Raw genomic sequence first — 25,681 nt, 5'->3', positions numbered from 1 at the left:
AGAGTTACCAGATCCGGATATGCACCCAGCAGCAAGTCTTCGCACCAGAAACGACTGGTCGGATTATAAAAGCACGCGAGGAAAACTCGAATTAACTAAGGAAATCCCTGCAAACCACTCAGAGTAGCACCTAAGAGCAGTTTGAAGGGAAACCAGAGCACGGTTGAAACTTTGAAAATCCGGACTATATAGGAAAAATGTGCGGACCACCACTAATGGTGAAAATAGCGTACGGTCGTGCAGCCTGAAGCCGCGAATCGTCCGAAAATCGCCTCGTGGGACACGGCACTCGATATTTCGTGAAACCCTAGGTATGTTGCTAATGGAAAAAAGTTCCCCTCTCGACTGTGCCGTGGTGCCCGCCTTTTTGCCGAGGCGGACGCGACGACCCGAGTGCCGCCACGCGGCAAACGGTGTAACCAAGTGCCGCCACGCGGCAAACGGGGTAACCAAATGCACGCGGCGGTCGACCGTCGCCGTGGGTACAGAAACAAAGGAAACGAGGTGCGAGTAGAAACGGGCAGTTGTAGGAAGAAATTGTATTTGCATTGTTGGTGTGTACTGTCATGTAGTGTGATGAACTGGCACGGGAGTGTTATGTCTGGGGAAAGAGCTGTTTCGGAGGTAGAAGTACATAACCTCAAAACACGTTGATGAGGTGGTCCGAGCTCCAAGTGAAATAGAAAAGCGAAACACTGCGCAGCATACTTACCTGGCGTAGGGGCTACCCTGATCAAGCAGGGGGTTCCCCCAGGGTGAGGCTCTTCCCTTGCACTTCGGTTGAGCTGACCTCTGCGATTACCCCAAATGTGGGTAACTCGGGCGCGTAATTTTTGGTAGTCGGGACTGCGTTCGCGCTGTCCCGGTGAAAAAATTTCAACTTAGTAGTTGTGAAGTAGTGTTAAGAATTATGTACAGTGAAGTGTAATTTTTTTTTTTTTTTTCATCTGTGTATGGTATGTAATGCATTCGTAGGTCTCAAGTTTACGGTGCCTTGGCGAACAACCCCACCGTCTTGAAAGTGCGGAAGGAAGGTACGTAATTGTGCATGGTAATAGTTGAAAAAAGAAAAAAAAAATTCCCATGAACGATACTTGTCCAATTCGATTTTTCAGATTTCCCCCTCCCCGCCTCACCCCCGGGCCCAGTGGTTTAACGGTAACCGGCCCAGTGTGTAAACACTGGGCACAACAAAAAATTGTTTAAAGACTCATCAAATGTTCCCCTCCACGGAAATCTTTAGTAAAAGGCGAAAGATTTATGCGTTTGAAGGGAAACCAGAGCACGGTTGAAACTTTGAAAATCCGGACTATATAGGAAAAATGTGCGGACCACCACTAATGGTGAAAATAGCGTACGGTCGTGCAGCCTGAAGCCGCGAATCGTCCGAAAATCGCCTCGTGGGACACGGCACTCGATATTTCGTGAAACCCTAGGTATGTTGCTAATGGAAAAAAGTTCCCCTCTCGACTGTGCCGTGGTGCCCGCCTTTTTGCCGAGGCGGACGCGACGACCCGAGTGCCGCCACGCGGCAAACGGTGTAACCAAGTGCCGCCACGCGGCAAACGGGGTAACCAAATGCACGCGGCGGTCGACCGTCGCCGTGGGTACAGAAACAAAGGAAACGAGGTGCGAGTAGAAACGGGCAGTTGTAGGAAGAAATTGTATTTGCATTGTTGGTGTGTACTGTCATGTAGTGTGATGAACTGGCACGGGAGTGTTATGTCTGGGGAAAGAGCTGTTTCGGAGGTAGAAGTACATAACCTCAAAACACGTTGATGAGGTGGTCCGAGCTCCAAGTGAAATAGAAAAGCGAAACACTGCGCAGCATACTTACCTGGCGTAGGGGCTACCCTGATCAAGCAGGGGGTTCCCCCAGGGTGAGGCTCTTCCCTTGCACTTCGGTTGAGCTGACCTCTGCGATTACCCCAAATGTGGGTAACTCGGGCGCGTAATTTTTGGTAGTCGGGACTGCGTTCGCGCTGTCCCGGTGAAAAAATTTCAACTTAGTAGTTGTGAAGTAGTGTTAAGAATTATGTACAGTGAAGTGTAATTTTTTTTTTTTTTTTCATCTGTGTATGGTATGTAATGCATTCGTAGGTCTCAAGTTTACGGTGCCTTGGCGAACAACCCCACCGTCTTGAAAGTGCGGAAGGAAGGTACGTAATTGTGCATGGTAATAGTTGAAAAAAGAAAAAAAAAATTCCCATGAACGATACTTGTCCAATTCGATTTTTCAGATTTCCCCCTCCCCGCCTCACCCCCGGGCCCAGTGGTTTAACGGTAACCGGCCCAGTGTGTAAACACTGGGCACAACAAAAAATTGTTTAAAGACTCATCAAATGTTCCCCTCCACGGAAATCTTTAGTTTTTTTTTTTTTTTTTTTTTTTTTCAAAGGGAACTCCCACTGAAGGGAGTTACCCACCAAAAAAATTCATCTTTAATATAAAAAGCGGATACAGGTGAACACAAATAAAACACAACATAGAACACGAATACATGGCCACAAGGGCGAATGGTGACAATCTTTATTCAACACTGACGAAACGGGGCCCCTCCGACGATACCGTCCTAGAGGTCCAGCTGCTTGTTGGGCGGCGAATCTTCTGTGGGCTGCCGGGGGCGACTCGGGGCGCAGAAGGCGCCGGGCCGCAGATGAAGACGGTCCGGAGCAGTGGCGATGGTAGGCAGTAGTTCACTGAGAGCAGAGATCGTGATGGGATGATGCCTGGTAACATTCCTCAGAGCCAACCGTGGACGTGGTGATCACCGTCGTCAGCTGCCGGGCCCACCAGCCGCGACTGCACCAGCGTCAACGTCATCGGGGTCAGGGCGTCTCAAATGATCGTAGGTAAAGAGCGGTCGGCGGGGGTGAGGGGCGTCAGGCAGGGGCTCTGCAAGGAGTCGGATCAGGGGGTTGTCAGAACGCCGGCAGTGGCGGAGGAACTTCTTAGTCACCTTGCAGAGCAGCTCGTGTAAGTGCGGGAGCCCAGTCTGGTCCAGGAGGGTCTGCCGTAAGGTGGCGCGAGGGAGACCGAGCAGGAGGCGGGCACCGAGAAAGTAGGACCGGGCGATCGGACGGAGGTTGTACAGAGAGGAGTGGACCCAAGCCGGGCACGCGTAGAGGAAGTGGGGAAGAACGAAGGAACGGTAGGCAGTCACACGAACGTCGAGAGGGGTGCCGGATGTCGGTCTGAGTACGGTGGCCAGCTGAGCCATGACGGCACGGGACTTGGTGCGGATGGAGTCGAGGTGCGGCAGAAAAGTAAAGGTATTGTCTAGGGTGACCCCCAGATAACGGATGCGAGGCGACCAGGGGATGGCTACGGCGGAGATGACTGGCGGGTGGTCGTGGTGTGGATGAAGTCGGGAGAAGAGGATGGATCGTGATTTAGAGTGATTGAGCCCGATGCCATGCGCGAGGAACTGATTGTTGAGGGAAGTGAGGCCGCGGCCGAGACGGTCGCAGAGCAGCCGCTCGGAAACTGAAGAGGCCAGGAGACAGGTATCATCGGCGTACTGGACAAGATAGGTGCCGGGAGGGGGCTTGAGATCAGAGATGTGGAGGGTAAAAAGTAGCGGTGAGAGAATGGCGCCCTGGGGGACGCCGGCGGAGATGGGGCGGGGGCCGGAGAGGACCCCCTCCACCCGAACCCGGAAGGTGCGACCCTCCAGGAAGGAGCAGAGGAGGCGGACGAGATGAGATGAGAGGTCGGTGGCAGAGAGGCGCTGGAGGAGCTGGGCATGCGGAACGGAATCGAAAGCACGGGCGAGGTCAAGAAGCACCATGCCCGTGTGTTGCCGCCTGGCGAATCCCTGGACCACCAGGTGCTCCACACGGGCAATGGCGTGGGTCGTCGAGTGGCGGGGGCGGAAACCGAACTGGTGGCGGGGTAGAAGGTCCAGGGTGGTGACTTGAAAGAGGAGACGGCGGTGGATCGCCCGTTCCGCGACCTTGGACAGAATAGGAAGAAGCGAGATGGGCCGAAAAGATGAAGGGAGAGACGGGGGCTTGCCAGGTTTGGGGATGGGTGAGACGATGGCGGTTTTCCAGGGGGTGGGGAAGTGGCAGAGGAGGAACATTGCGTTGAAAAGACGGGTCAGAAACACAAGGGCCTTGCGAGGTAGGGCACGGAGCACGGGGGAGGGCAGAGAGTCGTGGCCAGGAGCAGAACGGGGCCGAAGGCGGGCGAGCAGGGTGCGGACCTCGGAAGGCGTGACGAGCGGCAGGGGGAAGGCGGCCGGAAGGGGGGGCAAAGTGACGTGGCGAGACAGGAGGCGGGCCCCGTCCTCGTCGTCCGAAGACTCGGAGGACAGGGAAGGGCCGGGTGCGGATGCGAAGGTGGTCGCCAGGTAGGCGGCCACCGCCTCGGATCGCTCCGAGGCCGTTTCCGCCACACCCGTGGGGGTGGTCAGCGGGGGGATGGTGGTAGGAACCGAGCGGAGACGACGGACGTGAGACCAGAGGGAGCCGGAGCAAGCAGAGAGGGATTGGAGACGCCGAGTCTCCAGACGGGCCCTCCACTCCGCGACCAATCGCCGGCAGCGCCCCCGCAGCACCAGGTACACCCGCCGGTGCAGCAGGGAACGACTAGCCTGCCAGAGGACGCGGAAGCGGTTGCGCAAGGACAAGGCGTCCCGGAGGTAAGGCGGAAATGGGTCGACAAGGGGACGGGGGGGAACCAGAGGTATGTTGGCAGAGGCGGCCGCGGAAATGGCGTCGGTCAGCGAGAGAACGTTGGCGTCAAGGCGGGCAGGGGTATCGAACGGAACAGACAGGTCAATGGCAGCGGAGAGGGAACGCTGAAAACCGCCCCAGTCGGCCTTGGGAAAATCGAAGCGGGGGAGGTGGGGGTTAGAATGGGGGTGAAAGTGAAGTGTGGCAAGAACAGGCAAGTGGTCGGAGGTGCCGGAGGCGATGGTGGTGAGATCCGAGAGAATGGGGAGGGGCGTGGACAGTGCAAAGTCGATGATGCTGGGTTGCCGGTTGAGCTGGGCCGGAAAAAATGTCGTGGTCGGAGGGGCATAAAGAGAGAGAGGAGTACGCCGAAGGAGTTGCCGGAGGGAGCTGCCCCGCCGGTTTGCGGCGGCACAGCCCCAGAAGGGATGGGTGGCGTTGAAGTCCCCGGCCAGCACGACGTGGGCGTCGAGCCGACCGAGGGCGACAACGTCGGCCGTGGGAAAGGCGAACTGAGGGGGGAGGTACAAGGATACCAAGGTCAGGGAGTACGGGAGGCCGTGCAAGCGCACAGCAACCGCCTCGGCCGCGGGGGAAGAAGGGATGCGACGGCGATGATGTGAAATGGTGTTGCGGACGAGTAACGCCACCCCCCCGCCCCGACCATCGCGATCGGCACGGTGGACCGCATACCCGGGGACCAGGACGGGGGCAGAGGGGGAGAGCCAGGTCTCAGAAAGGAACACGACGTCGGGCGATCGCTCGTGGAGCAGGTGCAAAAGGTCGTGGAGCTTAGGGAGGAGGGAAAAGACGTTCCAGATGAGGACACTAAGGGGAGGGGCGGGATCCATCGAAGAAATTCAGAAGGGCCTGGAGGAGCACTTCGAACTTCTCGGTGGAGGTGCGGGCTCGGGAGAGTGCCGTCAGGACAGTCCGGATGAGCGGGAGGTACTGTCGGATGAATGAAATGAAGTCGTGAATGAGGGATGAAAGCGACGAGCAGTCTGAGTCGGAGGCAAGCGGTCGAGAGTCAGAAGAAGGAGCGGAAGGAGGAGGGTGCGAGGTGGCAGAGGGGGGAACAACCGGTACAACGGGGGGAGGGCGTGCCCAAGCATTGGTGGAGAGAGCAGGAAACGTCTTGGGATCGGACAGGGACGGGACAGAGGGCCCGGTCCCCACGGCAGTCGTCGTGGCGTCAGTGAGTCGTTGAGGGTGTCGGCGCAGGTAAGCCTGAATCACGCGACAGTCAGTGGAAGTAGCGAAGTGGGCCCCGTCACAGAGCGTGCAGCGTCGGGTAGTCGAGGTGCAGTCCCGAGACCAGTGGGGCCCAGCGCACTTGAAACAGGCGAGGTCCCGGTGGCATCGGGAGGACGGGTGTCCAGGCCGCTGGCAGCGGTAGCACTGAGGTACGCGCCCCGAGCCGCGGTATTTCTCAACTGCCACCACCCAGCAGCCCAATGACTTCAACTTCAGGAAGGGGGCTGCCTCACCCAGACCGGATGTAGTGACCAGGAAAGGCCGGGTCGTTGAAGTAGGAGAGGTGCGCATGGCCACCACAGATGCCACAGGTAGGTGCAGGTCGAGCAGGGACTGGGTGACCTCGTCAGCCGTCGTGGAGAGAGGGAGTTTCTTGATCACAACTCGATCGGCACGCTCGTCGGGGCGGAGATGGGTGTAGGGTTTATATCCGAGGCGTTGGAGTTCGTCAAATAGGAGCTGGTGGTCCTGAGGGTTGCTGGTATAAAAGGAGGTGCGGTCATTGACGGAGGTGACAGAGAGAGGACCGGAGAGGAGAGACTGAAAACGTTGTGCAGTGGCGAAGGGGCCGGCTGTGGGCGTGAGAAGGCAGGCGATCGGAGGCATGCGAGGCGTGCGAGGAGTGGAGGTAGGCGGGCGAGGCGCCGCCGAGGAGGAGGCACGAGGCTGCGAGGCTGGAGGGCGGGGTGGAGCACGAGATGAGCTGGGACTCGTCGAAGAGGGGCCCGGGAGAGTGGTGAAGGGCACAGGAGGAGGTTGCGTGTCGGGCCGGTGCCGTTTAGCATGCTGCTTGCGGCGGGGCTTGGCAGTCAAGGGTCGGTCCGAGGAGGCAGCCCCAGCGCCGTCGTCGGTGTCGGTATCCGGTAGACTGAGGAGACTGTCGTAGCGGTTGCTGGTAGGGACGGCATCGTCGGAGGAGTGCTGGTCGGGGTGGGCGCGCTTGACGGTCTTCGTGGGAACGATGAAGCCGGTGTCCATGGGAGTAGCAGTCGCAGCAGGAGGAACGGCGGCAGGCGGTGAGTCGGTCGGCAACAGCGGAAGAGAAGGCGCAGGAGACATGACCGGTGAAGTGATGCAGGCCGTGGTGGTAGTAGTAGTCACAGTTGGTGGTGTTGGAGCAGAGGTAGTCGTAGGCAGAGCGAGGATGGTGGAGACGTCCAGGCCGTGAAGATGTTTCGTCTCGCTGACCTTAATGCAAACAGTCTGGGTGCGCAGCCCGGCCGGCGCGGGGGAGGGAGGCGGAGCCACCCCCCCGACCCCAGCAGCGCCCGCCTCCCCAGACCCGACTTGCATGGTCTCCAAGCGCTGGCGATGCGGTCCACAGTATTGTCGTGGCTGGGGTGGCCGATTGTCAGTAGTCATCTCATCGCCAGAACCGGCCTCGGCCGAGGGCCTCGGACCAAAGTCGTCCCCGCCCTGGTTCGGCGTCATCGGGAGAGAGTCCATTCCAAACTCTCCCCTCGGCCTCCCCAATAGGCTACAACTTGGTTGCCGGGAGTCACAAGAAGTGGCCTCGGCCGATGGCCTCTGACCGAGGTCGCCCCCGCCCTGGTTTGGCTTCATCGGGAGGGAGTCCATTCCAAACTCCCCCCTCAGCCGCCCCAATAGGCCGCGACTCGGTGGCGCACAGCACTCACAAGAAGAAGATCTAGGATCTAAGAACTAGATCTACACAAGAGCACTCCTGGTGGTCGACTCAGGAACTAGCAGCAGCAGGTCTCGGCGGCTCGCTGAAATTGCTGAAAGGAAACCAGTTAGTTAATGGCCAAAAGTGCTCAGATTTGCTTCAAAAAGCTTTTAAAAAATTCCCCTGAACAGTTTGATGCCTTTGAAGGGAAACCAGAGCACGGTTGAAACTTTGAAAATCCGGACTATATAGGAAAAATGTGCGGACCACCACTAATGGTGAAAATAGCGTACGGTCGTGCAGCCTGAAGCCGCGAATCGTCCGAAAATCGCCTCGTGGGACACGGCACTCGATATTTCGTGAAACCCTAGGTATGTTGCTAATGGAAAAAAGTTCCCCTCTCGACTGTGCCGTGGTGCCCGCCTTTTTGCCGAGGCGGACGCGACGACCCGAGTGCCGCCACGCGGCAAACGGTGTAACCAAGTGCCGCCACGCGGCAAACGGGGTAACCAAATGCACGCGGCGGTCGACCGTCGCCGTGGGTACAGAAACAAAGGAAACGAGGTGCGAGTAGAAACGGGCAGTTGTAGGAAGAAATTGTATTTGCATTGTTGGTGTGTACTGTCATGTAGTGTGATGAACTGGCACGGGAGTGTTATGTCTGGGGAAAGAGCTGTTTCGGAGGTAGAAGTACATAACCTCAAAACACGTTGATGAGGTGGTCCGAGCTCCAAGTGAAATAGAAAAGCGAAACACTGCGCAGCATACTTACCTGGCGTAGGGGCTACCCTGATCAAGCAGGGGGTTCCCCCAGGGTGAGGCTCTTCCCTTGCACTTCGGTTGAGCTGACCTCTGCGATTACCCCAAATGTGGGTAACTCGGGCGCGTAATTTTTGGTAGTCGGGACTGCGTTCGCGCTGTCCCGGTGAAAAAATTTCAACTTAGTAGTTGTGAAGTAGTGTTAAGAATTATGTACAGTGAAGTGTAATTTTTTTTTTTTTTTTCATCTGTGTATGGTATGTAATGCATTCGTAGGTCTCAAGTTTACGGTGCCTTGGCGAACAACCCCACCGTCTTGAAAGTGCGGAAGGAAGGTACGTAATTGTGCATGGTAATAGTTGAAAAAAGAAAAAAAAAATTCCCATGAACGATACTTGTCCAATTCGATTTTTCAGATTTCCCCCTCCCCGCCTCACCCCCGGGCCCAGTGGTTTAACGGTAACCGGCCCAGTGTGTAAACACTGGGCACAACAAAAAATTGTTTAAAGACTCATCAAATGTTCCCCTCCACGGAAATCTTTAGTAAAAGGCGAAAGATTTATGCGTTTGAAGGGAAACCAGAGCACGGTTGAAACTTTGAAAATCCGGACTATATAGGAAAAATGTGCGGACCACCACTAATGGTGAAAATAGCGTACGGTCGTGCAGCCTGAAGCCGCGAATCGTCCGAAAATCGCCTCGTGGGACACGGCACTCGATATTTCGTGAAACCCTAGGTATGTTGCTAATGGAAAAAAGTTCCCCTCTCGACTGTGCCGTGGTGCCCGCCTTTTTGCCGAGGCGGACGCGACGACCCGAGTGCCGCCACGCGGCAAACGGTGTAACCAAGTGCCGCCACGCGGCAAACGGGGTAACCAAATGCACGCGGCGGTCGACCGTCGCCGTGGGTACAGAAACAAAGGAAACGAGGTGCGAGTAGAAACGGGCAGTTGTAGGAAGAAATTGTATTTGCATTGTTGGTGTGTACTGTCATGTAGTGTGATGAACTGGCACGGGAGTGTTATGTCTGGGGAAAGAGCTGTTTCGGAGGTAGAAGTACATAACCTCAAAACACGTTGATGAGGTGGTCCGAGCTCCAAGTGAAATAGAAAAGCGAAACACTGCGCAGCATACTTACCTGGCGTAGGGGCTACCCTGATCAAGCAGGGGGTTCCCCCAGGGTGAGGCTCTTCCCTTGCACTTCGGTTGAGCTGACCTCTGCGATTACCCCAAATGTGGGTAACTCGGGCGCGTAATTTTTGGTAGTCGGGACTGCGTTCGCGCTGTCCCGGTGAAAAAATTTCAACTTAGTAGTTGTGAAGTAGTGTTAAGAATTATGTACAGTGAAGTGTAATTTTTTTTTTTTTTTTCATCTGTGTATGGTATGTAATGCATTCGTAGGTCTCAAGTTTACGGTGCCTTGGCGAACAACCCCACCGTCTTGAAAGTGCGGAAGGAAGGTACGTAATTGTGCATGGTAATAGTTGAAAAAAGAAAAAAAAAATTCCCATGAACGATACTTGTCCAATTCGATTTTTCAGATTTCCCCCTCCCCGCCTCACCCCCGGGCCCAGTGGTTTAACGGTAACCGGCCCAGTGTGTAAACACTGGGCACAACAAAAAATTGTTTAAAGACTCATCAAATGTTCCCCTCCACGGAAATCTTTAGTAAAAGGCGAAAGATTTATGCGTTTGAAGGGAAACCAGAGCACGGTTGAAACTTTGAAAATCCGGACTATATAGGAAAAATGTGCGGACCACCACTAATGGTGAAAATAGCGTACGGTCGTGCAGCCTGAAGCCGCGAATCGTCCGAAAATCGCCTCGTGGGACACGGCACTCGATATTTCGTGAAACCCTAGGTATGTTGCTAATGGAAAAAAGTTCCCCTCTCGACTGTGCCGTGGTGCCCGCCTTTTTGCCGAGGCGGACGCGACGACCCGAGTGCCGCCACGCGGCAAACGGTGTAACCAAGTGCCGCCACGCGGCAAACGGGGTAACCAAATGCACGCGGCGGTCGACCGTCGCCGTGGGTACAGAAACAAAGGAAACGAGGTGCGAGTAGAAACGGGCAGTTGTAGGAAGAAATTGTATTTGCATTGTTGGTGTGTACTGTCATGTAGTGTGATGAACTGGCACGGGAGTGTTATGTCTGGGGAAAGAGCTGTTTCGGAGGTAGAAGTACATAACCTCAAAACACGTTGATGAGGTGGTCCGAGCTCCAAGTGAAATAGAAAAGCGAAACACTGCGCAGCATACTTACCTGGCGTAGGGGCTACCCTGATCAAGCAGGGGGTTCCCCCAGGGTGAGGCTCTTCCCTTGCACTTCGGTTGAGCTGACCTCTGCGATTACCCCAAATGTGGGTAACTCGGGCGCGTAATTTTTGGTAGTCGGGACTGCGTTCGCGCTGTCCCGGTGAAAAAATTTCAACTTAGTAGTTGTGAAGTAGTGTTAAGAATTATGTACAGTGAAGTGTAATTTTTTTTTTTTTTTTCATCTGTGTATGGTATGTAATGCATTCGTAGGTCTCAAGTTTACGGTGCCTTGGCGAACAACCCCACCGTCTTGAAAGTGCGGAAGGAAGGTACGTAATTGTGCATGGTAATAGTTGAAAAAAGAAAAAAAAAATTCCCATGAACGATACTTGTCCAATTCGATTTTTCAGATTTCCCCCTCCCCGCCTCACCCCCGGGCCCAGTGGTTTAACGGTAACCGGCCCAGTGTGTAAACACTGGGCACAACAAAAAATTGTTTAAAGACTCATCAAATGTTCCCCTCCACGGAAATCTTTAGTAAAAGGCGAAAGATTTATGCGTTTGAAGGGAAACCAGAGCACGGTTGAAACTTTGAAAATCCGGACTATATAGGAAAAATGTGCGGACCACCACTAATGGTGAAAATAGCGTACGGTCGTGCAGCCTGAAGCCGCGAATCGTCCGAAAATCGCCTCGTGGGACACGGCACTCGATATTTCGTGAAACCCTAGGTATGTTGCTAATGGAAAAAAGTTCCCCTCTCGACTGTGCCGTGGTGCCCGCCTTTTTGCCGAGGCGGACGCGACGACCCGAGTGCCGCCACGCGGCAAACGGTGTAACCAAGTGCCGCCACGCGGCAAACGGGGTAACCAAATGCACGCGGCGGTCGACCGTCGCCGTGGGTACAGAAACAAAGGAAACGAGGTGCGAGTAGAAACGGGCAGTTGTAGGAAGAAATTGTATTTGCATTGTTGGTGTGTACTGTCATGTAGTGTGATGAACTGGCACGGGAGTGTTATGTCTGGGGAAAGAGCTGTTTCGGAGGTAGAAGTACATAACCTCAAAACACGTTGATGAGGTGGTCCGAGCTCCAAGTGAAATAGAAAAGCGAAACACTGCGCAGCATACTTACCTGGCGTAGGGGCTACCCTGATCAAGCAGGGGGTTCCCCCAGGGTGAGGCTCTTCCCTTGCACTTCGGTTGAGCTGACCTCTGCGATTACCCCAAATGTGGGTAACTCGGGCGCGTAATTTTTGGTAGTCGGGACTGCGTTCGCGCTGTCCCGGTGAAAAAATTTCAACTTAGTAGTTGTGAAGTAGTGTTAAGAATTATGTACAGTGAAGTGTAATTTTTTTTTTTTTTTTCATCTGTGTATGGTATGTAATGCATTCGTAGGTCTCAAGTTTACGGTGCCTTGGCGAACAACCCCACCGTCTTGAAAGTGCGGAAGGAAGGTACGTAATTGTGCATGGTAATAGTTGAAAAAAGAAAAAAAAAATTCCCATGAACGATACTTGTCCAATTCGATTTTTCAGATTTCCCCCTCCCCGCCTCACCCCCGGGCCCAGTGGTTTAACGGTAACCGGCCCAGTGTGTAAACACTGGGCACAACAAAAAATTGTTTAAAGACTCATCAAATGTTCCCCTCCACGGAAATCTTTAGTAAAAGGCGAAAGATTTATGCGTTTGAAGGGAAACCAGAGCACGGTTGAAACTTTGAAAATCCGGACTATATAGGAAAAATGTGCGGACCACCACTAATGGTGAAAATAGCGTACGGTCGTGCAGCCTGAAGCCGCGAATCGTCCGAAAATCGCCTCGTGGGACACGGCACTCGATATTTCGTGAAACCCTAGGTATGTTGCTAATGGAAAAAAGTTCCCCTCTCGACTGTGCCGTGGTGCCCGCCTTTTTGCCGAGGCGGACGCGACGACCCGAGTGCCGCCACGCGGCAAACGGTGTAACCAAGTGCCGCCACGCGGCAAACGGGGTAACCAAATGCACGCGGCGGTCGACCGTCGCCGTGGGTACAGAAACAAAGGAAACGAGGTGCGAGTAGAAACGGGCAGTTGTAGGAAGAAATTGTATTTGCATTGTTGGTGTGTACTGTCATGTAGTGTGATGAACTGGCACGGGAGTGTTATGTCTGGGGAAAGAGCTGTTTCGGAGGTAGAAGTACATAACCTCAAAACACGTTGATGAGGTGGTCCGAGCTCCAAGTGAAATAGAAAAGCGAAACACTGCGCAGCATACTTACCTGGCGTAGGGGCTACCCTGATCAAGCAGGGGGTTCCCCCAGGGTGAGGCTCTTCCCTTGCACTTCGGTTGAGCTGACCTCTGCGATTACCCCAAATGTGGGTAACTCGGGCGCGTAATTTTTGGTAGTCGGGACTGCGTTCGCGCTGTCCCGGTGAAAAAATTTCAACTTAGTAGTTGTGAAGTAGTGTTAAGAATTATGTACAGTGAAGTGTAATTTTTTTTTTTTTTTTCATCTGTGTATGGTATGTAATGCATTCGTAGGTCTCAAGTTTACGGTGCCTTGGCGAACAACCCCACCGTCTTGAAAGTGCGGAAGGAAGGTACGTAATTGTGCATGGTAATAGTTGAAAAAAGAAAAAAAAAATTCCCATGAACGATACTTGTCCAATTCGATTTTTCAGATTTCCCCCTCCCCGCCTCACCCCCGGGCCCAGTGGTTTAACGGTAACCGGCCCAGTGTGTAAACACTGGGCACAACAAAAAATTGTTTAAAGACTCATCAAATGTTCCCCTCCACGGAAATCTTTAGTAAAAGGCGAAAGATTTATGCGTTTGAAGGGAAACCAGAGCACGGTTGAAACTTTGAAAATCCGGACTATATAGGAAAAATGTGCGGACCACCACTAATGGTGAAAATAGCGTACGGTCGTGCAGCCTGAAGCCGCGAATCGTCCGAAAATCGCCTCGTGGGACACGGCACTCGATATTTCGTGAAACCCTAGGTATGTTGCTAATGGAAAAAAGTTCCCCTCTCGACTGTGCCGTGGTGCCCGCCTTTTTGCCGAGGCGGACGCGACGACCCGAGTGCCGCCACGCGGCAAACGGTGTAACCAAGTGCCGCCACGCGGCAAACGGGGTAACCAAATGCACGCGGCGGTCGACCGTCGCCGTGGGTACAGAAACAAAGGAAACGAGGTGCGAGTAGAAACGGGCAGTTGTAGGAAGAAATTGTATTTGCATTGTTGGTGTGTACTGTCATGTAGTGTGATGAACTGGCACGGGAGTGTTATGTCTGGGGAAAGAGCTGTTTCGGAGGTAGAAGTACATAACCTCAAAACACGTTGATGAGGTGGTCCGAGCTCCAAGTGAAATAGAAAAGCGAAACACTGCGCAGCATACTTACCTGGCGTAGGGGCTACCCTGATCAAGCAGGGGGTTCCCCCAGGGTGAGGCTCTTCCCTTGCACTTCGGTTGAGCTGACCTCTGCGATTACCCCAAATGTGGGTAACTCGGGCGCGTAATTTTTGGTAGTCGGGACTGCGTTCGCGCTGTCCCGGTGAAAAAATTTCAACTTAGTAGTTGTGAAGTAGTGTTAAGAATTATGTACAGTGAAGTGTAATTTTTTTTTTTTTTTTCATCTGTGTATGGTATGTAATGCATTCGTAGGTCTCAAGTTTACGGTGCCTTGGCGAACAACCCCACCGTCTTGAAAGTGCGGAAGGAAGGTACGTAATTGTGCATGGTAATAGTTGAAAAAAGAAAAAAAAAATTCCCATGAACGATACTTGTCCAATTCGATTTTTCAGATTTCCCCCTCCCCGCCTCACCCCCGGGCCCAGTGGTTTAACGGTAACCGGCCCAGTGTGTAAACACTGGGCACAACAAAAAATTGTTTAAAGACTCATCAAATGTTCCCCTCCACGGAAATCTTTAGTAAAAGGCGAAAGATTTATGCGTTTGAAGGGAAACCAGAGCACGGTTGAAACTTTGAAAATCCGGACTATATAGGAAAAATGTGCGGACCACCACTAATGGTGAAAATAGCGTACGGTCGTGCAGCCTGAAGCCGCGAATCGTCCGAAAATCGCCTCGTGGGACACGGCACTCGATATTTCGTGAAACCCTAGGTATGTTGCTAATGGAAAAAAGTTCCCCTCTCGACTGTGCCGTGGTGCCCGCCTTTTTGCCGAGGCGGACGCGACGACCCGAGTGCCGCCACGCGGCAAACGGTGTAACCAAGTGCCGCCACGCGGCAAACGGGGTAACCAAATGCACGCGGCGGTCGACCGTCGCCGTGGGTACAGAAACAAAGGAAACGAGGTGCGAGTAGAAACGGGCAGTTGTAGGAAGAAATTGTATTTGCATTGTTGGTGTGTACTGTCATGTAGTGTGATGAACTGGCACGGGAGTGTTATGTCTGGGGAAAGAGCTGTTTCGGAGGTAGAAGTACATAACCTCAAAACACGTTGATGAGGTGGTCCGAGCTCCAAGTGAAATAGAAAAGCGAAACACTGCGCAGCATACTTACCTGGCGTAGGGGCTACCCTGATCAAGCAGGGGGTTCCCCCAGGGTGAGGCTCTTCCCTTGCACTTCGGTTGAGCTGACCTCTGCGATTACCCCAAATGTGGGTAACTCGGGCGCGTAATTTTTGGTAGTCGGGACTGCGTTCGCGCTGTCCCGGTGAAAAAATTTCAACTTAGTAGTTGTGAAGTAGTGTTAAGAATTATGTACAGTGAAGTGTAATTTTTTTTTTTTTTTTCATCTGTGTATGGTATGTAATGCATTCGTAGGTCTCAAGTTTACGGTGCCTTGGCGAACAACCCCACCGTCTTGAAAGTGCGGAAGGAAGGTACGTAATTGTGCATGGTAATAGTTGAAAAAAGAAAAAAAAAATTCCCATGAACGATACTTGTCCAATTCGATTTTTCAGATTTCCCCCTCCCCGCCTCACCCCCGGGCCCAGTGGTTTAACGGTAACCGGCCCAGTGTGTAAACACTGGGCACAACAAAAAATTGTTTAAAGACTCATCAAATGTTCCCCTCCACGGAAATCTTTAGTTTTTTTTTTTTTTTTTTTTTTTTTTTTTTTTTTAACAAAGGGAACTCCCACTGAAGGGAGTTACCCACCAAAAAATTCATCTTTAATATAAAAAGCGGATACAGGTGAACACAAATAAAACACAACATAGAACACGAATACATGGCCACAAGGGCGAATGGTGACAATCTTTATTCAACACTGACGAAACGGGGCCCCTCCGACGATACCGTCCTAGAGGTCCAGCTGCTTGTTGGGCGGCGAATCTTCTGTGGGCTGCCGGGGGCGACTCGGGGCGCAGAAGGTGCCGGGCCGCAGATGAAGACGGTCCGGAGCAGTGGCGATGTTAGGCAGTAGTTCACTGAGAGCAGAGATCTTGATGGGATGATGCCTGGTAACATTCCTCAGAGCCAACCGTGGACGTGGTGATCACCGTCGTCAGCTGCCGGGCCCACCAGCCGCGACTGCACCAGCGTCAACGTCATCAGGGTCAGGGCGTCTCAAATGATCGTAGGTAAAGAGCGGTCGGCGGGGGTGAGGAGCGTCAGGCAGGGGCTCTGCAAGGAGTCGGATCAGGGGGTTGTCAGAACGCCGGCAGTGGCGGAGAAACTTCTTAGTCACCTTGCAGAGCAGCTCGTGTAAGTGCGGGAGCCCAGTCTGGTCCAGGAGGGTCTGTCGTAAGGTGGCGCGAGGGAGACCGAGCAGGAGGCGGGCACCGAGAAAGTAGGACCGGGTGATCGGACGGAGGTTGTACAGAGAGGAGTGGACCCAAGCCGGGCACGCGTAGAGGAAGTGGGGAAGAACAAAGGAACGGTAGGCAGTCACACGAACGTCGAGAGGGGTGCCGGATGTCGGTCGGAGTATGGTGGCCAGCTGAGCCATGACGGCACGGGACTTGGTGCGGATTGAGTCGAGGTGCGGCAGAAAAGTAAAGGTATTGTCTAGGGTGACCCCCAGATAACGGATGCGAGGCGACCAGGGGATGGCTACGGTGGAGATGACTGGCGGGTGGTCGTGGTGTGGATGAAGTCGGGAGAAGAGGATGGATCGTGATTTAGAGTGATTGAGCCCGATGCCATGCGCGAGGAACTGATTGTTGAGGGAAGTGAGGCCGCGGCCGAGACGGTCGCAGAGCAGCCGCTCGGAAACTGAAGAGGCCAGGAGACAGGTATCATCGGCGTACTGGACAAGATAGGTGCCGGGAGGGGGCTTGAGATCAGAGATGTGGAGGGTAAAAAGTAGCGGTGAGAGAATGGCGCCCTGGGGGACGCCGGCGGAGATGGGGCGGGGGCCGGAGAGGACCCCCTCCACCCGAACCCGGAAGGTGCGACCCTCCAGGAAGGAGCAGAGGAGGCGGATGAGATGAGATGAGAGGTCGGTGGCAGAGAGGCGCTGGAGGAGCTGGGCATGCGGAACGGAATCGAAAGCACGGGCGAGGTCAAGAAGCACCATGCCCGTGTGTTGCCGCCTGGCGAATCCCTGGACCACCAGGTGCTCCACACGGGCAATGGCGTGGGTCGTCGAGTGGCGGGGGCGGAAACCGAACTGGTGGCGGGGTAGAAGGTCCAGGGTGGTGACTTGAAAGAGGAGACGGCGGTGGATCGCCCGTTCCGCGACCTTGGACAGAATAGGAAGAAGCGAGATGGGCCGAAAAGATGAAGGGAGAGACGGGGGCTTGCCAGGTTTGGGGATGGGTGAGACGACGGCGGTTTTCCAGGGGGTGGGGAAGTGGCAGAGGAGGAACATTGCGTTGAAAAGACGGGTCAGAAACACAAGGGCCTTGCGAGGTAGGGCACGGAGCACGGGGGAGGGCAGAGAGTCGTGGCCAGGAGCAGAACGGGGCCGAAGGCGGGCGAGCAGGGTGCGGACCTCGGAAGGCGTGACGAGCGGCAGGGGGAAGGTGGCCGGAAGGGGGGGCAAAGTGACGTGGCGAGACAGGAGGCGGGCCCCGTCCTCGTCGTCCGAAGACTCGGAGGACAGGGAAGGGCCGGGTGCGGATGCGAAGGTGGTCGCCAGGTAGGCGGCCACCGCCTCGGATCGCTCCGAGGCCGTTTCCGCCACACCCGTGGGGGTGGTCAGCGGGGGGATGGTGGTAGGAACCGAGCGGAGACGACGGACGTGAGACCAGAGGGAGCCGGAGCAAGCAGAGAGGGATTGGAGACGCCGAGTCTCCAGACGGGCCCTCCACTCCGCGACCAATCGCCGGCAGCGCCCCCGCAGCACCAGGTACACCCGCCGGTGCAGCAGGGAACGACTAGCCTGCCAGAGGACGCGGAAGCGGTTGCGCAAGGACAAGGCGTCCCGGAGGTAAGGCGGAAATGGGTCGACAAGGGGACGGGGGGGAACCAGAGGTATGTTGGCAGAGGCGGCCGCGGAAATGGCGTCGGTCAGCGAGAGAACGTTGGCGTCAAGGCGGGCAGGGGTATCGAACGGAACAGACAGGTCTATGGCAGCGGAGAGGGAACGCTGAAAACCGCCCCAGTCGGCCTTGGGAAAATCGAAGCGGGGGAGGTGGGGGTTAGAACGGGGGTGAAAGTGAAGTGTGGCAAGAACAGGCAAGTGGTCGGAGGTGCCGGAGGTGATGGTGGTGAGATCCGAGAGAATGGGGAGGGGCGTGGACAGTGCAAAGTCGATGATGCTGGGTTGCCGGTTGAGCTGGGCCGGAAAAAATGTCGGGGTCGGAGGGGCATAAAGAGAGAGAGGAGTACGCCGAAGGAGTTGCCGGAGGGAGCTGCCCCGCCGGTTCGCGGCGGCACAGCCCCAGAAGGGATGGGTGGCGTTGAAGTCCCCGGCCAGCACGACGTGGGCGTCGAGCCGACCGAGGGCGACAACGTCGGCCGTGGGAAAGGCGTACTGAGGGGGGAGGTACAAGGATACCAAGGTCAGGGAGTACGGGAGGCCGTGCAAGCGCACAGCAACCGCCTCGGCCGCGGGGGAAGAAGGGATGCGACGGCGATGATGTGAAATGGTGTTGCGGACGAGTAACGCCACCCCCCCGCCCCGACCATCGCGATCGGCACGGTGGACCGCATACCCGGGGACCAGGACGGGGGCAGAGGGGGAGAGCCAGGTCTCAGAAAGGAACACGACGTCGGGCGATCGCTCGTGGAGCAGGTGCAAAAGGTCGTGGAGCTTAGGGAGGAGGGAAAAGACGTTCCAGATGAGGACACTAAGGGGAGGGGCGGGATCCATCGAAGAAATTCAGAAGGGCCTGGAGGAGCACTTCGAACTTCTCGGTGGAGGTGCGGGCTCGGGAGAGTGCCGTCAGGACAGACCGGATGAGCGGGAGGTACTGTCGGATGAATGAAATGAAGTCGTGAATGAGGGATGAAAGCGACGAGCAGTCTGAGTCGGAGGCAAGCGGTCGAGAGTCAGAAGAAGGAGCGGAAGGAGGAGGGTGCGAGGTGGCAGAGGGGGGAACAACCGGTACAACGGGGGGAGGGCGTGCCCAAGCATTGGTGGAGAGAGCAGGAAACGTCTTGGGATCGGACAGGGACGGGACAGAGGGCCCGGTCCCCACGGCAGTCGTCGTGGCGTCAGTGAGTCGTTGAGGGTGTCGGCGCAGGTAAGCCTGAATCACGCGACAGTCAGTGGAAGTAGCGAAGTGGGCCCCGTCACAAAGCGTGCAGCGTCGGGTAGTCGAGGTGCAGTCCCGAGACCAGTGGGGCCCAGCGCACTTGAAACAGGCGAGGTCCCGGTGGCATCGGGAGGACGGGTGTCCAGGCCGCTGGCAGCGGTAGCACTGAGGTACGCGCCCCGAGCCGCGGTATTTCTCAACTGCCACCACCCAGCAGCCCAATGTCTTCAACTTCAGGAAGGGGGCTGCCTCACCCAGACCGGATGTAGTGACCAGGAAAGGCCGGGTCGTTGAAGTAGGAGAGGTGCGCATGGCCACCACAGATGCCACAGGTAGGTGCAGGTCGAGCAGGGACTGGGTGACCTCGTCAGCCGTCGTGGAGAGAGGGAGTTTCTTGATCACAACTCGATCGGCACGCTCGTCGGGGCGGAGATGGGTGTAGGGTTTATATCCGAGGCGTTGGAGTTCGTCAAATAGGAGCTGGTGGTCCTGAGGGTTGCTGGTATAAAAGGAGGTGCGGTCATTGACGGAGGTGACAGAGAGAGGACCGGAGAGGAGAGACTGAAAACGTTGTGCAGTGGCGAAGGGGCCGGCTGTGGGCGTGAGAAGGCAGGCGATCGGAGGCATGCGAGGCGTGCGAGGAGTGGAGGTAGGCGGGCGAGGCGCCGCCGAGGAGGAGGCACGAGGCTGCGAGGCTGGAGGGCGGGGTGGAGCACAAGATGAGCTGGGACTCGTCGAAGAGGGGCCCGGGAGAGTGGTGAAGGGCACAGGAGGAGGTTGCGTGTCGGGCCGGTGCCGCTTAGCATGCTGCTTGCGGCGGGGCTTGGCAGTCAAGGGTCGGTCCGAGGAGGCAGCCCCAGCGCCGTCGTCGGTGTCGGTATCCGGTAGACTGAGGAGACTGTCGTAGCGGTTGCTGGTAGGGACGGCATCGTCGGAGGAGTGCTGGTCGGGGTGGGCGCGCTTGACGGTCTTCGTGGGAACGATGAAGCCGGTGTCCATGGGAGTAGCAGTCGCAGCAGGAGGAACGGCGGCAGGCGGTGAGTCGGTCGGCAACAGCGGAAGAGAAGGCGCAGGAGACATGATCGGTGAAGTGATGCAGGCCGTGGTGGTAGTAGTAGTCACAGTTGGTGGTGTTGGAGCAGAGGTAGTCGTAGGCAGAGCGAGGATGGTGGAGACGTCCAGGCCGTGAAGATGTTTCGTCTCGCTGACCTTAATGCAAACAGTCTGGGTGCGCAGCCCGGCCGGCGCGGGGGAGGGAGGCGGAGCCACCCCCCCGACCCCAGCAGCGCCCGCCTCCCCAGACCCGACTTGCATGGTCTCCAAGCGCTGGCGATGCGGTCCACAGTATTGTCGTGGCTGGGGTGGCCGATTGTCAGTAGTCATCTCATCGCCAGAACCGGCCTCGGCCGAGGGCCTCGGACCAAAGTCGTCCCCGCCCTGGTTCGGCGTCATCGGGAGAGAGTCCATTCCAAACTCACCCCTCGGCCTCCCCAATAGGCTACAACTTGGTTGCCGGGAGTCACAAGAAGTGGCCTCGGCCGATGGCCTCTGACCGAGGTCGCCCCCGCCCTGGTTTGGCTTCATCGGGAGGGAGTCCATTCCAAACTCCCCCCTCAGCCGCCCCAATAGGCCGCGACTCGGTGGCGCACAGCACTCACAAGAAGAAGATCTAGGATCTAAGAACTAGATCTACACAAGAGCACTCCTGGTGGTCGACTCAGGAACTAGCAGCAGCAGGTCTCGGCGGCTCGCTGAAATTGCTGAAAGGAAACCAGTTAGTTAATGGCCAAAAGTGCTCAGATTTGCTTCAAAAAGCTTTTAAAAAATTCCCCTGAACAGTTTGATGCCTTTGAAGGGAAACCAGAGCACGGTTGAAACTTTGAAAATCCGGACTATATAGGAAAAATGTGCGGACCACCACTAATGGTGAAAATAGCGTACGGTCGTGCAGCCTGAAGCCGCGAATCGTCCGAAAATCGCCTCGTGGGACACGGCACTCGATATTTCGTGAAACCCTAGGTATGTTGCTAATGGAAAAAAGTTCCCCTCTCGACTGTGCCGTGGTGCCCGCCTTTTTGCCGAGGCGGACGCGACGACCCGAGTGCCGCCACGCGGCAAACGGTGTAACCAAGTGCCGCCACGCGGCAAACGGGGTAACCAAATGCACGCGGCGGTCGACCGTCGCCGTGGGTACAGAAACAAAGGAAACGAGGTGCGAGTAGAAACGGGCAGTTGTAGGAAGAAATTGTATTTGCATTGTTGGTGTGTACTGTCATGTAGTGTGATGAACTGGCACGGGAGTGTTATGTCTGGGGAAAGAGCTGTTTCGGAGGTAGAAGTACATAACCTCAAAACACGTTGATGAGGTGGTCCGAGCTCCAAGTGAAATAGAAAAGCGAAACACTGCGCAGCATACTTACCTGGCGTAGGGGCTACCCTGATCAAGCAGGGGGTTCCCCCAGGGTGAGGCTCTTCCCTTGCACTTCGGTTGAGCTGACCTCTGCGATTACCCCAAATGTGGGTAACTCGGGCGCGTAATTTTTGGTAGTCGGGACTGCGTTCGCGCTGTCCCGGTGAAAAAATTTCAACTTAGTAGTTGTGAAGTAGTGTTAAGAATTATGTACAGTGAAGTGTAATTTTTTTTTTTTTTTTCATCTGTGTATGGTATGTAATGCATTCGTAGGTCTCAAGTTTACGGTGCCTTGGCGAACAACCCCACCGTCTTGAAAGTGCGGAAGGAAGGTACGTAATTGTGCATGGTAATAGTTGAAAAAAGAAAAAAAAAATTCCCATGAACGATACTTGTCCAATTCGATTTTTCAGATTTCCCCCTCCCCGCCTCACCCCCGGGCCCAGTGGTTTAACGGTAACCGGCCCAGTGTGTAAACACTGGGCACAACAAAAAATTGTTTAAAGACTCATCAAATGTTCCCCTCCACGGAAATCTTTAGTAAAAGGCGAAAGATTTATGCGTTTGAAGGGAAACCAGAGCACGGTTGAAACTTTGAAAATCCGGACTATATAGGAAAAATGTGCGGACCACCACTAATGGTGAAAATAGCGTACGGTCGTGCAGCCTGAAGCCGCGAATCGTCCGAAAATCGCCTCGTGGGACACGGCACTCGATATTTCGTGAAACCCTAGGTATGTTGCTAATGGAAAAAAGTTCCCCTCTCGACTGTGCCGTGGTGCCCGCCTTTTTGCCGAGGCGGACGCGACGACCCGAGTGCCGCCACGCGGCAAACGGTGTAACCAAGTGCCGCCACGCGGCAAACGGGGTAACCAAATGCACGCGGCGGTCGACCGTCGCCGTGGGTACAGAAACAAAGGAAACGAGGTGCGAGTAGAAACGGGCAGTTGTAGGAAGAAATTGTATTTGCATTGTTGGTGTGTACTGTCATGTAGTGTGATGAACTGGCACGGGAGTGTTATGTCTGGGGAAAGAGCTGTTTCGGAGGTAGAAGTACATAACCTCAAAACACGTTGATGAGGTGGTCCGAGCTCCAAGTGAAATAGAAAAGCGAAACACTGCGCAGCATACTTACCTGGCGTAGGGGCTACCCTGATCAAGCAGGGGGTTCCCCCAGGGTGAGGCTCTTCCCTTGCACTTCGGTTGAGCTGACCTCTGCGATTACCCCAAATGTGGGTAACTCGGGCGCGTAATTTTTGGTAGTCGGGACTGCGTTCGCGCTGTCCCGGTGAAAAAATTTCAACTTAGTAGTTGTGAAGTAGTGTTAAGAATTATGTACAGTGAAGTGTAATTTTTTTTTTTTTTTTCATCTGTGTATGGTATGTAATGCATTCGTAGGTCTCAAGTTTACGGTGCCTTGGCGAACAACCCCACCGTCTTGAAAGTGCGGAAGGAAGGTACGTAATTGTGCATGGTAATAGTTGAAAAAAGAAAAAAAAAATTCCCATGAACGATACTTGTCCAATTCGATTTTTCAGATTTCCCCCTCCCCGCCTCACCCCCGGGCCCAGTGGTTTAACGGTAACCGGCCCAGTGTGTAAACACTGGGCACAACAAAAAATTGTTTAAAGACTCATCAAATGTTCCCCTCCACGGAAATCTTTAGTAAAAGGCGAAAGATTTATGCGTTTGAAGGGAAACCAGAGCACGGTTGAAACTTTGAAAATCCGGACTATATAGGAAAAATGTGCGGACCACCACTAATGGTGAAAATAGCGTACGGTCGTGCAGCCTGAAGCCGCGAATCGTCCGAAAATCGCCTCGTGGGACACGGCACTCGATATTTCGTGAAACCCTAGGTATGTTGCTAATGGAAAAAAGTTCCCCTCTCGACTGTGCCGTGGTGCCCGCCTTTTTGCCGAGGCGGACGCGACGACCCGAGTGCCGCCACGCGGCAAACGGTGTAACCAAGTGCCGCCACGCGGCAAACGGGGTAACCAAATGCACGCGGCGGTCGACCGTCGCCGTGGGTACAGAAACAAAGGAAACGAGGTGCGAGTAGAAACGGGCAGTTGTAGGAAGAAATTGTATTTGCATTGTTGGTGTGTACTGTCATGTAGTGTGATGAACTGGCACGGGAGTGTTATGTCTGGGGAAAGAGCTGTTTCGGAGGTAGAAGTACATAACCTCAAAACACGTTGATGAGGTGGTCCGAGCTCCAAGTGAAATAGAAAAGCGAAACACTGCGCAGCATACTTACCTGGCGTAGGGGCTACCCTGATCAAGCAGGGGGTTCCCCCAGGGTGAGGCTCTTCCCTTGCACTTCGGTTGAGCTGACCTCTGCGATTACCCCAAATGTGGGTAACTCGGGCGCGTAATTTTTGGTAGTCGGGACTGCGTTCGCGCTGTCCCGGTGAAAAAATTTCAACTTAGTAGTTGTGAAGTAGTGTTAAGAATTATGTACAGTGAAGTGTAATTTTTTTTTTTTTTTTCATCTGTGTATGGTATGTAATGCATTCGTAGGTCTCAAGTTTACGGTGCCTTGGCGAACAACCCCACCGTCTTGAAAGTGCGGAAGGAAGGTACGTAATTGTGCATGGTAATAGTTGAAAAAAGAAAAAAAAAATTCCCATGAACGATACTTGTCCAATTCGATTTTTCAGATTTCCCCCTCCCCGCCTCACCCCCGGGCCCAGTGGTTTAACGGTAACCGGCCCAGTGTGTAAACACTGGGCACAACAAAAAATTGTTTAAAGACTCATCAAATGTTCCCCTCCACGGAAATCTTTAGTAAAAGGCGAAAGATTTATGCGTTTGAAGGGAAACCAGAGCACGGTTGAAACTTTGAAAATCCGGACTATATAGGAAAAATGTGCGGACCACCACTAATGGTGAAAATAGCGTACGGTCGTGCAGCCTGAAGCCGCGAATCGTCCGAAAATCGCCTCGTGGGACACGGCACTCGATATTTCGTGAAACCCTAGGTATGTTGCTAATGGAAAAAAGTTCCCCTCTCGACTGTGCCGTGGTGCCCGCCTTTTTGCCGAGGCGGACGCGACGACCCGAGTGCCGCCACGCGGCAAACGGTGTAACCAAGTGCCGCCACGCGGCAAACGGGGTAACCAAATGCACGCGGCGGTCGACCGTCGCCGTGGGTACAGAAACAAAGGAAACGAGGTGCGAGTAGAAACGGGCAGTTGTAGGAAGAAATTGTATTTGCATTGTTGGTGTGTACTGTCATGTAGTGTGATGAACTGGCACGGGAGTGTTATGTCTGGGGAAAGAGCTGTTTCGGAGGTAGAAGTACATAACCTCAAAACACGTTGATGAGGTGGTCCGAGCTCCAAGTGAAATAGAAAAGCGAAACACTGCGCAGCATACTTACCTGGCGTAGGGGCTACCCTGATCAAGCAGGGGGTTCCCCCAGGGTGAGGCTCTTCCCTTGCACTTCGGTTGAGCTGACCTCTGCGATTACCCCAAATGTGGGTAACTCGGGCGCGTAATTTTTGGTAGTCGGGACTGCGTTCGCGCTGTCCCGGTGAAAAAATTTCAACTTAGTAGTTGTGAAGTAGTGTTAAGAATTATGTACAGTGAAGTGTAATTTTTTTTTTTTTTTTCATCTGTGTATGGTATGTAATGCATTCGTAGGTCTCAAGTTTACGGTGCCTTGGCGAACAACCCCACCGTCTTGAAAGTGCGGAAGGAAGGTACGTAATTGTGCATGGTAATAGTTGAAAAAAGAAAAAAAAAATTCCCATGAACGATACTTGTCCAATTCGATTTTTCAGATTTCCCCCTCCCCGCCTCACCCCCGGGCCCAGTGGTTTAACGGTAACCGGCCCAGTGTGTAAACACTGGGCACAACAAAAAATTGTTTAAAGACTCATCAAATGTTCCCCTCCACGGAAATCTTTAGTTTTTTTTTTTTTTTTTTTTTTTTTTACAACATAGAACACGAATACATGGCCACAAGGGCGAATGGTGACAATCTTTATTCAACACTGACGAAACGGGGCCCCTCCGACGATACCGTCCTAGAGGTCCAGCTGCTTGTTGGGCGGCGAATCTTCTGTGGGCTGCCGGGGGCGACTCGGGGCG

At 54.5% G+C, this 25,681-nt stretch overlaps 23 non-coding genes across 23 annotated transcripts; 13 read left to right on the top strand and 10 right to left on the bottom strand.

The window, feature by feature from the left end:
- Positions 1–704: 704 nt before the first annotated feature.
- Positions 705–867, top strand: LOC134543571 (U1 spliceosomal RNA). The gene has a single exon (XR_010077058.1). It is a non-coding gene; the product is annotated as a U1 spliceosomal RNA (small nuclear RNA).
- Positions 868–1,166: 299 nt separating this feature from the next.
- Positions 1,167–1,286, bottom strand: LOC134543541 (U5 spliceosomal RNA). The gene has a single exon (XR_010077028.1). It is a non-coding gene; the product is annotated as a U5 spliceosomal RNA (small nuclear RNA).
- Positions 1,287–1,829: 543 nt separating this feature from the next.
- LOC134543570 (U1 spliceosomal RNA) lies at positions 1,830–1,992 on the top strand. The gene has a single exon (XR_010077057.1). It is a non-coding gene; the product is annotated as a U1 spliceosomal RNA (small nuclear RNA).
- A 6,335-nt stretch (positions 1,993–8,327) lies between these two features.
- Positions 8,328–8,490, top strand: LOC134543569 (U1 spliceosomal RNA). The gene has a single exon (XR_010077056.1). It is a non-coding gene; the product is annotated as a U1 spliceosomal RNA (small nuclear RNA).
- A 299-nt stretch (positions 8,491–8,789) lies between these two features.
- LOC134543540 (U5 spliceosomal RNA) lies at positions 8,790–8,909 on the bottom strand. Its single transcript, XR_010077027.1, has one exon. It is a non-coding gene; the product is annotated as a U5 spliceosomal RNA (small nuclear RNA).
- Positions 8,910–9,452: 543 nt separating this feature from the next.
- LOC134543568 (U1 spliceosomal RNA) lies at positions 9,453–9,615 on the top strand. Its single transcript, XR_010077055.1, has one exon. It is a non-coding gene; the product is annotated as a U1 spliceosomal RNA (small nuclear RNA).
- Positions 9,616–9,914: 299 nt separating this feature from the next.
- LOC134543538 (U5 spliceosomal RNA) lies at positions 9,915–10,034 on the bottom strand. The gene has a single exon (XR_010077025.1). It is a non-coding gene; the product is annotated as a U5 spliceosomal RNA (small nuclear RNA).
- Positions 10,035–10,577: 543 nt separating this feature from the next.
- LOC134543567 (U1 spliceosomal RNA) lies at positions 10,578–10,740 on the top strand. Its single transcript, XR_010077054.1, has one exon. It is a non-coding gene; the product is annotated as a U1 spliceosomal RNA (small nuclear RNA).
- Positions 10,741–11,039: 299 nt separating this feature from the next.
- LOC134543537 (U5 spliceosomal RNA) lies at positions 11,040–11,159 on the bottom strand. Its single transcript, XR_010077024.1, has one exon. It is a non-coding gene; the product is annotated as a U5 spliceosomal RNA (small nuclear RNA).
- A 543-nt stretch (positions 11,160–11,702) lies between these two features.
- On the top strand, positions 11,703–11,865 carry LOC134543566 (U1 spliceosomal RNA). The gene has a single exon (XR_010077053.1). It is a non-coding gene; the product is annotated as a U1 spliceosomal RNA (small nuclear RNA).
- Positions 11,866–12,164: 299 nt separating this feature from the next.
- Positions 12,165–12,284, bottom strand: LOC134543536 (U5 spliceosomal RNA). Its single transcript, XR_010077023.1, has one exon. It is a non-coding gene; the product is annotated as a U5 spliceosomal RNA (small nuclear RNA).
- A 543-nt stretch (positions 12,285–12,827) lies between these two features.
- LOC134543565 (U1 spliceosomal RNA) lies at positions 12,828–12,990 on the top strand. Its single transcript, XR_010077052.1, has one exon. It is a non-coding gene; the product is annotated as a U1 spliceosomal RNA (small nuclear RNA).
- A 299-nt stretch (positions 12,991–13,289) lies between these two features.
- Positions 13,290–13,409, bottom strand: LOC134543533 (U5 spliceosomal RNA). Its single transcript, XR_010077022.1, has one exon. It is a non-coding gene; the product is annotated as a U5 spliceosomal RNA (small nuclear RNA).
- A 543-nt stretch (positions 13,410–13,952) lies between these two features.
- Positions 13,953–14,115, top strand: LOC134543563 (U1 spliceosomal RNA). The gene has a single exon (XR_010077050.1). It is a non-coding gene; the product is annotated as a U1 spliceosomal RNA (small nuclear RNA).
- Positions 14,116–14,414: 299 nt separating this feature from the next.
- On the bottom strand, positions 14,415–14,534 carry LOC134543532 (U5 spliceosomal RNA). The gene has a single exon (XR_010077021.1). It is a non-coding gene; the product is annotated as a U5 spliceosomal RNA (small nuclear RNA).
- Positions 14,535–15,077: 543 nt separating this feature from the next.
- LOC134543562 (U1 spliceosomal RNA) lies at positions 15,078–15,240 on the top strand. The gene has a single exon (XR_010077049.1). It is a non-coding gene; the product is annotated as a U1 spliceosomal RNA (small nuclear RNA).
- Positions 15,241–21,585: 6,345 nt separating this feature from the next.
- Positions 21,586–21,748, top strand: LOC134543561 (U1 spliceosomal RNA). The gene has a single exon (XR_010077048.1). It is a non-coding gene; the product is annotated as a U1 spliceosomal RNA (small nuclear RNA).
- A 299-nt stretch (positions 21,749–22,047) lies between these two features.
- Positions 22,048–22,167, bottom strand: LOC134543603 (U5 spliceosomal RNA). Its single transcript, XR_010077089.1, has one exon. It is a non-coding gene; the product is annotated as a U5 spliceosomal RNA (small nuclear RNA).
- A 543-nt stretch (positions 22,168–22,710) lies between these two features.
- On the top strand, positions 22,711–22,873 carry LOC134543560 (U1 spliceosomal RNA). The gene has a single exon (XR_010077047.1). It is a non-coding gene; the product is annotated as a U1 spliceosomal RNA (small nuclear RNA).
- A 299-nt stretch (positions 22,874–23,172) lies between these two features.
- LOC134543602 (U5 spliceosomal RNA) lies at positions 23,173–23,292 on the bottom strand. Its single transcript, XR_010077088.1, has one exon. It is a non-coding gene; the product is annotated as a U5 spliceosomal RNA (small nuclear RNA).
- A 543-nt stretch (positions 23,293–23,835) lies between these two features.
- Positions 23,836–23,998, top strand: LOC134543559 (U1 spliceosomal RNA). Its single transcript, XR_010077046.1, has one exon. It is a non-coding gene; the product is annotated as a U1 spliceosomal RNA (small nuclear RNA).
- A 299-nt stretch (positions 23,999–24,297) lies between these two features.
- On the bottom strand, positions 24,298–24,417 carry LOC134543601 (U5 spliceosomal RNA). The gene has a single exon (XR_010077087.1). It is a non-coding gene; the product is annotated as a U5 spliceosomal RNA (small nuclear RNA).
- A 543-nt stretch (positions 24,418–24,960) lies between these two features.
- Positions 24,961–25,123, top strand: LOC134543558 (U1 spliceosomal RNA). Its single transcript, XR_010077045.1, has one exon. It is a non-coding gene; the product is annotated as a U1 spliceosomal RNA (small nuclear RNA).
- The last annotated feature ends 558 nt before the right edge of the window (positions 25,124–25,681 follow it).

Source organism: Bacillus rossius, unplaced genomic scaffold, assembly GCF_032445375.1.
Source record: "Bacillus rossius redtenbacheri isolate Brsri unplaced genomic scaffold, Brsri_v3 Brsri_v3_scf127, whole genome shotgun sequence".
Lineage (NCBI taxonomy): Eukaryota > Metazoa > Arthropoda > Insecta > Phasmatodea > Bacillidae > Bacillus > Bacillus rossius.
Note: the sequence above shows the minus strand (reverse complement) of the source record. Positions and strands in the feature narration are given on the sequence as shown.